Source organism: Sus scrofa, chromosome 4 (assembly GCF_054392235.1).
Source record: "Sus scrofa isolate SSC_HxYL_T2T_F1_AM1 chromosome 4, Sscrofa_HxYL_maternal_Yorkshire_Landrace_v2.0, whole genome shotgun sequence".
Taxonomy (NCBI): Eukaryota; Metazoa; Chordata; class Mammalia; order Artiodactyla; family Suidae; genus Sus; species Sus scrofa.
This window is the reverse complement of record NC_139386.1, coordinates 68,744,595-68,755,568: the sequence shown is the minus strand read 5'-3', so window position 1 is coordinate 68,755,568 and position 10,974 is coordinate 68,744,595. Positions and strand designations below refer to the sequence as shown.

The 10,974-nt window shown below is 42.7% G+C and overlaps 1 long non-coding RNA gene across 3 annotated transcripts in view; it reads left to right on the top strand.

Annotated features, from left to right (window-relative positions):
• The first annotated feature begins 3,689 nt into the window (after positions 1-3,689).
• Positions 3,690-10,974, top strand: part of LOC110260277 (uncharacterized) — a 46,539-nt gene continuing 39,254 nt past the window's right edge. For 2 of the 3 annotated variants that reach the window (XR_014843700.1, XR_014843701.1), the window contains exon 1: positions 3,690-4,083. This is a non-coding gene — a long non-coding RNA (uncharacterized LOC110260277). The remainder of the gene's footprint in view (positions 4,084-10,974) is intronic. The other variant, XR_002343266.2, reaches the window with a different exon arrangement.

Below are 10,974 nucleotides of genomic sequence, written 5' to 3'. Positions count from 1 at the left end.
GTGCTGAGGTTGCCTCTGCTGAGGGGGTAGGTAGGAAAAGCCTGGGACGAAGGATTGAAGAACGCCTTCAGTGGTGGATGTCATAAGAGAAAGTTTGTTGGCGAAGAAGATAAAGCAAAAACAAACAAAGGTATAGAGAGATCTATCTTCCTAGTTTCAGGAAAGTTGATTCACCAGAGCTGGTGCTGCCGGAGGGTTAGCACCTACCAAAGGCAGCTGAACTTGGCGATCCAGAGGTTAGAGGTGGTCAGGGATGTTCAAGAGAGACATTTGTGTTGAGCAGTGGAAGTCAGATTGCCAAGATCAAAGGTTTCTCTTTTCAACTCTCCTTATGGAGATTTAAAACCAAAAGGGGACTTTCTCTTGCGGCTCAGCAGTAACGAACCCTATCTGTGGCCTCACTCAGTAGATTAAGGGATCTGGCATTACCGTGAGCTGTGGTGTAGGTCACACATATCTCAGATCCTGTGTTGCTGTGGCTGAGGTGCAGGCTGGCAGCTGCGGCACTGATTCGACCCCTAGTCTTGGAAACTCCATATGCTGTGAGGGCGGCCCTAAAAAGACAAAACGCAGGAGTTCCTGCCGTGGCTCAGTGGTTGACGAATCCGACTAGGAACCATGAGGTTGCAGGTTCGATCCCTGGCCTTGCTCTGTAGGTTGAGGATCCGGCGTTGCCGTGAGCTGTGGTGTAGGCCGCAGACTCGGCTCAGATCATGCATTGCTGTGGTTCTGGCATGGGCCTGCGGCTACAGCTCCGATTTGACCCCCTAGCCTGGGAACCTCCATATGCTGCGGGTGCGGCCCTAGAAAAGGTAAAAAGACCAAAAAAAAAAAAAAAAAAAGACAAAACACAACAAAACAAAACATAAAAAACAAAAGGAATTTTCTGAGTTCTCACCCAGATGTTTTATTTTTTTTTTTTTTTTTTTTTTTTTTTTTTTTTATTTTTTTTTTTTTATTTTTTGTCTTTTGTCTTTTTGTTGTTGTTGTTGTTGTTGTTGTTGTTGTTGCTATTTCTTGGGCCGCTCCTGCGGCATATGGAGGTTCCCAGGCTAGGAGTCGAATCGGAGCCGTAGCCACCGGCCTACGCCAGAGCCACAGCAACGTGGGATCCGAGCCGCGTCTGCAACCTACACCACAGCTCACGGCAACGCCAGATCGTTAACCCACTGAGCAAGGGCAGGGACCGAACCCGCAACCTCATGGTTCCTAGTCGGATTCGTTAACCACTGCGCCACGACGGGAACTCCTCACCCAGATGTTTTAAACTGGGGTTGTCAGAAGAGATGCCTGAAATCTGAATTTTCAGAAAGCTATACATGGCATTTGGTAGTGGGGCCAGAGTCCAGGGGCCGGGGAGGAAGTGGAATGTAAAGAGGAGAGACAGGAATACCCACCCCTCCCCAAAAAGGGTAGCAGGGAGGGAAGAAAGCAGATTGCAGAGAATGAGAGGTAGGTAGAGTGGGTGAAGGAAACTTTTGTATGCTTTTGTGTTTTCTCTGGGAGGAACTGAGCATGTTTGAAGGGGAAGAATTGTTAAACCAAGAGGTTACAGCAGCAATGCAGAAACGGTAATTGAAGTTCTCGCGAGAATAGCATCAAACCCTAGGTGGGAAGTGGGGAAGGCCAGGTCCGCAATCAGTTCTTGTTTCATGGTGAAAATAAGCTGCCAGTCACCCTCAGGGGCCAGGAAAGAAATTGATTCTTATCTGTGACTATTCAGGGTTCACTTGTTTGACTGTTACATTTCCAGTATAAACTTTGCAACCTACATCCCAGGATTGACAGTGGTGGTCAGGCTCGAACAAGCTCAAATGGACCAGAAGGGGTGAACTAAAGAAGTTCAGGAAGGAGTTCCCATTGTGGTGCAGTGGCAACAAATCCCACTAGGAACCATGAGGTTGTGGGTTTGATCCCTGGCCTCGCTCAGTGGGTTGAGGATTCGGCATTGCCGTGAGCTCTGGTTTAGGTCGCAGATGGGACTCAGATCCCACATTGCTGTGGCTGTGGTGTAGGCCAGGAGCTGTAGCTCTATTTGACCCCTAGCCTGGTAACCTCTGTATGCCACAGGTGTGGTCCTAAAAAAAAAAAAAAAAAAAAAAAAACCACCACACAAAAACCCTCAAAACCAAAAAAGAAGTTCAGGAAAGCCTAAGAAAGGTAATTGCATGCTAGTCATTTCCATGGGTTTATGGAAACAGTGACCAGGGAGAAGCTAAGCTTCTGTAGGCTTTCAGGTCTATTAACAAGTTACAAAGCTTCTCTAATTCTCCACAAAGATGGCCATTGATTCTGAACAATGATTTTTCATCACATTTGAGTGCTGAGCAGTACTTCTTTAAGCTCTCAAAGAATGTTCCCTTTTGCCTCTAAAATGATTGATTTTTCATTTTAGTGGAGTTCCTCTCTCCTGCGTTCAACTCCAGGAAATGTGGGGGTGGTGTATATTCAGCACGTATTGCAAGTAAATCATGAACATTCTTGCAGACACACCTTAGGGCTGTCAACTGGCTTATTCTCAATGAATGGTTCTTTGGCAGTATGTGTTTAAGCTGGTGACAGTGAATACAAAAAATGGGGTCCAATTTTAACACACGCCATGCATAGGCAATAGTTCATATCACCTGGCTACTATTCATTTTACTTTTCTAGGCGCAGCAAACGTAAAGGTTCAAAGAAAATAATCTGTTAACAAATGATTTCTAATAAAATGTTGGGCATAGGGCTGTTTCCTTTCACTGTGTTTATCTGCTTTTTTCTGCTTGTTTGGGGTAGAGGGGAGGCAATCATGCCTCCCCCCCACCCCTTTTTTATAGCAAGGCTCTCTTTTAAGGGACTAAAATGCAAATGAGCTCATTTAAACTAATGAGTTCAGCATTAGGCCTAAATCGTTCGTTTTCTTAGACTCTCTTCTCTTTCATTCAACAGTTAATGTTTTTTTCCTAAGATAAAGTTAAAAATCTACTGGACCCTGAAAAAATATGTAAAACAGACACATCATTTACTTGTTGACTTTATGGTCTTTTTGAAACAAAGGTCCAGGAGAGGGCACCCAGCCTTTCTCCCTGCTGCTTATATTCCCTGATGAGAAGGCAGAGAGGCTTGTTACCAGGGCCTCCTGGAGCAGGCCTCTCTGTTTAAACTTCAGCAGATGCAACCACTCTGCAATAATGCCAAGTGGTTCATTTGTGGTTACTTTAGATGTTGCTCCTGTGAGTAAGAGGTTGCTGGGTCCCCCCAGTTTTGAAGACCTTAGGGCTAAATTCTCAATAATTTTGGCAAGTTCATTTATTTATATCATTTATTTAATCTGCCCACAAATCCAGTACCCTCTGCTATATGCCAGGCACTAAAAGTGAAATAGACCCTGACTGCAAGGAACTCCCAATCTCCTAGAGCAAGTTGACTTGTCAATAACTCCAGATGAATCCTTAGTACTTTGAGGTGCTTTAGTATTAGGTACACTTGAATGGAGACCTGTACTTTCCATGAGGGTGTGGCCATTGAAGATTGAGTGGCTGACCTCTGAGAATCAATCGAGAAGCCTGGAATACTCTTTGAAACCAAGGGCCTTCACCTGAGAAGCTCTTGCTAAGCCCCACCTCCCCGGCCACGCCGGAAACCAGAGCAGATCATCAGCGCACAAGACCGTGCATCTCTCTTAAGTTGCCTCGCCCACCTGCCCCCTCACTTCCGGTCTTTCCCTGGGTGAGTCAGTCTCGTGTAAGTGGAAGAGAATTTCTGTTGTCAAAGGTTCTAGGTGGGATGAGCTCCTCGGGGGAAAAAACACGAGCCCTGCAAATATCCAAGGTAAAGAAGAGCTGCGCCAGGAGGAGGCCTATATGCAGCGACTGAGTTTAACAGCCAGGGTGGCTTTCGAAGATCAGTATGCCCTTTGCACGGCTGCCAAAAGCAGGCAAATGTGCCAAATCATAAACTGTCAGAGGACTAACTCCAGGAAAGCCTGCCAGGTTCGAGTCAGCTGCCTGGCTGCCCAGTTGCTATTGACCCGCTGCTGTTTGGAGCCATAAATCTTCGCCTTGTCACCACTGGGGTGACTTGGCCTGGCGGGCACAAGCACAGGTGAGTACTTGCTCTCTTCAGCGGTACCAGCCTGGGAGCCTCTCTGACCTGGTGGCTCAGGTCACACGCTTGAGTAAGAAGCTAAATATGCCGAAAAGCAAACAGTGTTCTCACTTTTAATTTCATTTCCTGAGGGAGAAGAGGGGCCCACCCAGCCTGTTTAGCATCCTTTCCAGAACTGCTGGAGCAGGTTTGGAGGCTTTTCTGGGTTTCAGAGAAGGTACAAAGGGGTTCTGGCAGTGGCAGGTTTCAAATCCATGAAAATCATTTGAACTTATTTCTCAGGTGGCTAAATATGGGCTTCCACTCAACAAATGACATTATTAAAATATGTTTTCTGTGGGCGTTCAGGTGGGGAGGAAAGGGGGAAAGAGAAAAAGACAACCATTTTAGTGCTCAGAATGTCCTCACATGAAACCCAGGTCATTGGTTGGAATTTTTTTAGAAATCTTAAGGAAAGTAGTGGATAATCAGCATGGAAGTAACTGAAACCAATTTAAAAACTGGCGAAATAACTTCTATAAACAACCACAGAGAAATCTTTTGCAACCCCAAGAGTTGGGTGCTGTATGGCTTGAGAGTCTCTGAAATGACATCACTGGAAACGCAGTCTCTGTTCTCACATGGGGACCAGGTTTGTGTTGCTGCTGGACTGAGGGTAAGTAGTGTAGGAGGTGCAGAATGTGGTTTGGGTCCGTCTTTCAGCTCCGTTAAATGAACCTTATGGATTGGCCCATCAGCGAAATAGTCGGGGTCTCTGATTCTCTTTGCTGGCCTCTGTTCACTGGTGCAGAATAGGAACGTGGAGACAGAGTTTGGGGTGATGTGGAAAGGAATCGCTTTATGGCTTTGCCAGGCAACAGGGGCCACAGCAAGCGAATGCCCTCGAAACTATGTCCTCCCCCCCCGAGGAGAGAGAAGTCTTCCAGAGTCAAGGAGCAGGGCATGAACAGCTGGTGGACATTCTTTGATTGGTAGGTGGTAAGGCAATTGGGAGCCGGCTTCATCAGCCTTTGGTTCCAACCAGTCTGGGGTCTACGTGCTTGTGGGCAGCATGCAGGTAACGCCTTTCACCTGATGGGCGTTTGGGTCTCTGCAAAACAGCTCAAAAGACATGGCTCAGAATGCTAGCTCTAGTCCTTGAGAAAGAACTAAAAGTCTCTGACTTGGTCTTATTATTTTGTCTTGCTTGACTGTTTTCCCTTCTGCATTTTCTCACTTCTCTGATGAAGTGTATTTTTTTTGGACTAATGTTTTCTACAGACGAAAGGCAAGCAGAGGACATGGGTGGGGTTTTATTCTGGGAAGGCCTCATAGGGTCCCATTTAGTTACACCATGATAAAGAATTCATTTTGGGAATTCCCATTGTGGCTCAGCGGAAACGAATCTGACAAGTATCCATGAGGACGTGAGTTTGATCCCTGGCCTCCATCAGTGAGTTAAGGATCGAGTGTTGCAGAGGGCTGTGGTGGAGGTCACAGATGTGGCTCGGACCCTGTGTTTCTGTGGCTGTGGTGTAGTCCAGCAACTGTAGTTCCAATTCGACCCCTAACCTGGAAATTTCCATATGCCACAGGTGTGGACCTAAAAAGCAAAAAAAAAAAAAAAAAAAAAGGAGGGGGTGGTGGTGTTTCAGTTGCTGCATATTTGTTCATTCATGTGTTTATTTATGCAATAATTTAACTGTTTCCTAAGTGCAAAGCCTGGGGCTAGGTGAATAAGTCACCATGGAAAATATCACAATCCATGACCTGAAGGCACCTGGCATCAAGGTAGTAGGAGAGGGACCTTCAAGTGCAGTTGATGAGGGAGCCAAGTGGTCTGGAACAAAATTGGAAGAGCTTGTTTGTGCTTAACAACTTCCACTTTTATTGGTAAAAGTAACTTACAGTAAATGAGGTGAAAATGGTTGGCCATTTGCAGAGCCCTGGAGAGATTTGGAAAGGCCACAGTGAGAAAGGCGATAAGGTGATGGTCACCAAGGAATCTCAAAGAGAGCTGCCCAGTGGTGGAGAGGGCTTGGGTGCCATCAGTGGGTGGCATTAATTTGTTTTGAGATCAGCCTGAACCATCCTCATTAACTGCCATGTGGCAAATAAGGAGCCCCAGGAACACCTAAGAAGGTCCTATGGCTGAAGGCCATAGAAGGTGGATGTCCCCAAAGAGGATACCTCTGTCTTCCTAAGAGAAGATAACCCAAGAAACATGGATTGGGAAAGAATTTCCAGCCTCCCAAGGGCACAGAAGAGGTAGAAATGAACGAAGGAAAAGTCATTAGTAATGAGGCAACATCACAGAGATGAGGATAGGAATTGAATCTTTGAGTGCACCACGGAGGCCGTGGAGTGTGGCAGAATTTCTGGGGCTTTGCTGTGATTCTACGTTTAACCTTTAGAGGTTCCGCCAAAGTGTTTCCAAAAGTGGCTATAGCATTTTGTTATTTCCGCCAATAATGTATGAGGACTCCAATTTTACCATGTTTTCATCCACACTTTAATTCTAGCTATTCTAGTGGGTAGGAAATACTACTTCATCGCCCTTTTGTTTGTGTTTATTTTTTCAGGAGAAGGTGGAGTTTATCATTTGCAACAAGTAAGTGGAACACAGGGGATGGTTCCCAAAGCAGTCTCCTATTTCATTGTGGTTTTGATTGGTATTTCCCTTATGGTTACTGATGTTGAGCATCTTTCCATGTTGTCGTTAGCCATTTGCGTATTTTCTTTGAAGAAATGTCTATTTTGATACTTAGAATCATTAGGTGGGTTATTTGTCTTTTATTATTGAGCTGTAAGTGTCTTTTGGGTAGTTTAGATTCAGTTCTTTATTGGGTAAATGGCTTGCAAATATTTTCTCCCATTCTGTGGGTGTTTTTTTCATTTTCTTGGTTTCCTCTAAAGTCTTGGTTGGACTTTCTGCTTTTTAGGGCCTTACCTGTGGCATGTGGAAATTCCCAAGCTAGGGGTCAAATCGGAGCTGCAGCTACTGGCCTACACCACAGCCACAGAAATGCAGGATCTGAGCTGTGTCTGCCACGTACACCACAGCTCTTGGCAACGCCAGATCCTTAACCCACTGAGCAGAACAGGGATTGAACCTGCATCCTCATGGGTACTAATCAGATTCATTACTGCTGTGCTACAGTGGGAACTCCTGGAAAGTTTTACATTTTGTTTAGCTCCGACTTATCTATTTTTTGTTATTGCCTGTTTTTGCAGTTGTATCTAAGGAATCATTGCCTAACCCAAGGTCATGTAAATACTTTTGTTTTTTTTCCTAAGAATTTAATAGCTGTAGTTCTTTTTGTTTGTTTGTTTTTGTTTTTTTTAGGGCCGCACCTGAGGCATCTGGAAATTCCCAGGCTAGGAGTCCAATCAGAGCTACAGCTGCCAGCCTACGCCACAGCCACAGCAGCATGGGATCCGAGCCGTGTCTTCAAACTACACCACAGCTCACGGCAACATCGGATCCCTAACCCACTGATCGAGGCCAGGGATCAAACCCTCATCCCCATGGATACTCGTTGGGCTCATTACCATTGATCCACAATGGGAACTTCCAAAGTTCTTATATTTTTGAGTTAAATTTTTGTGTATGGTATGATGTAGGGGTCCAGCTTCATACTCTTTGCATGTGGATATCCAGCTGTCCAAGCACAGCATGTTGGAAAGGATGTTTTTTCACTAAGTTGTCTTGGCAATTTTGTCAAAAATCACTAACTGTAAATTTTAAGGATATATTTCTGAACTTTCAACTGAGCTCTATGTCTGGCCTTATCCTAGCAGCAGCACACTATCTTGACTATGGTAGCTTCATAGTAAGTTTTGATATAGGAAATTTTGGTTCCAAATTTTCTAACTTTTGCCTCTTCTGGGTCCCTTACATTTCCAAATGAACTCTAGGGTCAGCTTGCCAGTTTCTACAGGAAAGTCAGCTAGGATTTTGCTAGGGATTGGTTGAATCTCCAAATCAATTTTGGAAATACCAATCTTAATAAGTCTTCTAATCCATGAACATGTCTTTCCATTTATTTAAGTCTTTTTGAATCTTTCAGCAAATTTTTTTTTTGTAGTTTTCAGAGTATAAGTTTTGTACTTTGTTAAATTTATACCTCTGGATTTTATCCTTTTGATACTGTTGTAAATAGAATTATTTATTTTTGGATTGTACATGCTAATACAAAGAAATACAGTTGAATGGATGGAACTAGAGACTCTCATACTGAGTGAAATAAGTCAGAAAGAGAAAGACAAACACCATATGATATCACTCATATCTGGTATTTAATATACAGCACAAACGAACCTTTCCACAGAAAAGAAAAGCACAGACTTGGAGAATAGACTTGTGGTTGCCCAGGGGGTGGGGGAGGGAGTGAGAGGGATTGGGAGCTTGGGGTCAACAGATACAAACTATTGTTTATGGGATGGATTTACAATGAGATCCTCCTGTGCAGCACTGAAAACTATGCCTAGATACTTAAAACGTGGCACGACAATGGGAGAAAAAATTATGCATACATGTGTAACTGGGTCCCCATGCTGTACAGTGGGGAAAAAAAGTGACGGGGGAAACAGCAATAAAAAAATAAAGAAATACGGTTCATTTTTGTATAGCAGTCTTGTACCCTTCAGTAATCTTGCTGAACTCATTTATTCCTTTTAATAGGTTTCAGTGGGTTCTCTAGACTTTTCCTATATATAAGATTATCATCTGCAAAGAGAGAGGGTTTTACTTCTTCCTTGCCAATCTGAATGACTTTTATTTCATTTTCTTACCTAATTGCCCTGGTTAGAACCTCCAGTAAGATGTTGAAGTGGCAAAAGTGACATCTTGTCTAGTTCCTTTTCTTGTTCCTAATCTTAGGGATAAATCATTCAGTCTTTCATCACCAAGTATTATATTAGCTGTGGGGTTTTTGCAGATGCTCTTTATCAGGTTGAGGAAGTTCCCTTTGATTCCTAGTTTGTTGAGTGTTTTAATCACAAGGGCTATTGGATTTTGTCAAATGCTTTCCTGTAGGAATATATGACTGGTCTTCTATTTTACTGATATGGTATGTTACATAAATAATATTCAGATGTTAAACTAACCTTGCATTCATGGGATAGATCCCACTTGGTTATAATGTATAATCCTTTATTTCTGGATCTGGTTTGCTAGAATTTTGTTTAGGATTTTGGCATCTATATTCACAAGAGGTAGTGGATTGCTTTTCTTATGATGGCTGACTCAGTATCTAGATTACGTAAAGATCTCTTACAACTCAGTAAAAAAAGACAACCCAGGGCAAAGGATCCAAAGAGACATTTCTCCAAAGAAAATATATAAATGGCTAATAAGACCATGAAGGTACTCAACATCAGTAGCCCATCAGGGAAATACAAATCAAAACCACAATAAGATAACACTTCACACCCACAAGGATGACTGGAATTAAAATGTGTCGATGATAATGTGGTGAAATGTTCAGAGCAGCTTTATAATAGCCAAAAAGTGAAAACACCTCAAATTTTCTGTTAGCTGCAGAATGGACAGATGAAATGTATGTCCACACAAGAAATATTAACCCTTAATGTAAAGGAATAAAGTACCAATATATGCTACAAACTGCTTGAACTTGGAAAACATTATTTTGACAGCAACCGAACAGTCACAAAAGGCCACATGTTATACAATTCCACTTATATGAAAGGTCCAAAAGAGGCAAATCTATAGAGACAGAAAGTAGATTAGTGGTTGCCTATGGCTGCAAGGTGGGTGATGGAGGATTGTGGGAAAGTAAAGAGACATCTTTTTTGGTGAAAGTGTTCTAAAATTGACTGATGGTTTCATAACTTTGAAAATATGAATATACTAAAAGACATTTGAGTTTTATACCTTAAAGGGGTAAAATAAAATGGTGAGGGCATATAAAAAATGGTTCTGTGAGCTAGACATCCTGCCAAGTCTTGCATATCCTTTATATTGTTTAATGGGGAGAGAAACCCTTTCTGGGGGAGTTATTACCATTTCACAAATGAAAAAAACTGAGGCTTATAGAGGTTAAGTAACTTAGCCCAGGTCGTAGACCTTGTAAATAACGGATTAAAGCAGACAGTGTGCTTGTGAAGCCCATGGTTAACCACAGACCTCTTCTAGCTGAGGAGACGTCTTAATTCAGCTGACTTCCAACTACCCCATTTTTCCCATGCAAGGTCATAGTTTTTGTATCCATACAGCACATGGAAAAGGAAGGCTGAATCTATTTAAAAGATGTAAGGAATCTTATAAATTTGTACTTACTAAAGAAGAAACAGAATGATCAGTGCCAACTATTTAAGATGTCAGCTCTCCATGTGTTTTTCTGTGTAGACACATTCGTCAATAGGGTTCGTGTCTATGAGTACTTTTTAAAAAAGACGATTGGAAAGGAGGGCTAGTTTAAAATGCCGATTTGTGCTGCAGTGAATTAAGGCAGGGGCATAAGGCTCTATTTTCCTTTTTTAAACTCTTTCGCCATCTGGTTCTCAGTGTCCCTTTAACATAGTTTTCAGGCTATGAAATTCTGTACATCTTTATGAAGCTCAAGAATTGACCTTTGAGAGGGAAAAGTCTTATTTTATTATGCTGATGCCGCACATCATAACTCTTATTTTGCTTGGAGATCTCATTCAATGTCATCACCAACATGTGCAACAAGAGATACGTCATGTTTATGGCTAGAATATTCCTTTTATTTCCAGCTATAGTTTTCCCATAAAATCTCTACTGAAAATAATCCCCGTGCAGTCATTGAATGTTATGGCTTGGAAGAGAAACGCTAAAACAATTTGCTTATTTAGGATCCTGAGTATTTCCCTACATTTTGAAGTGTCTCAATCCTCCACGAAGTTATCTTTTCAGCCAGAGCA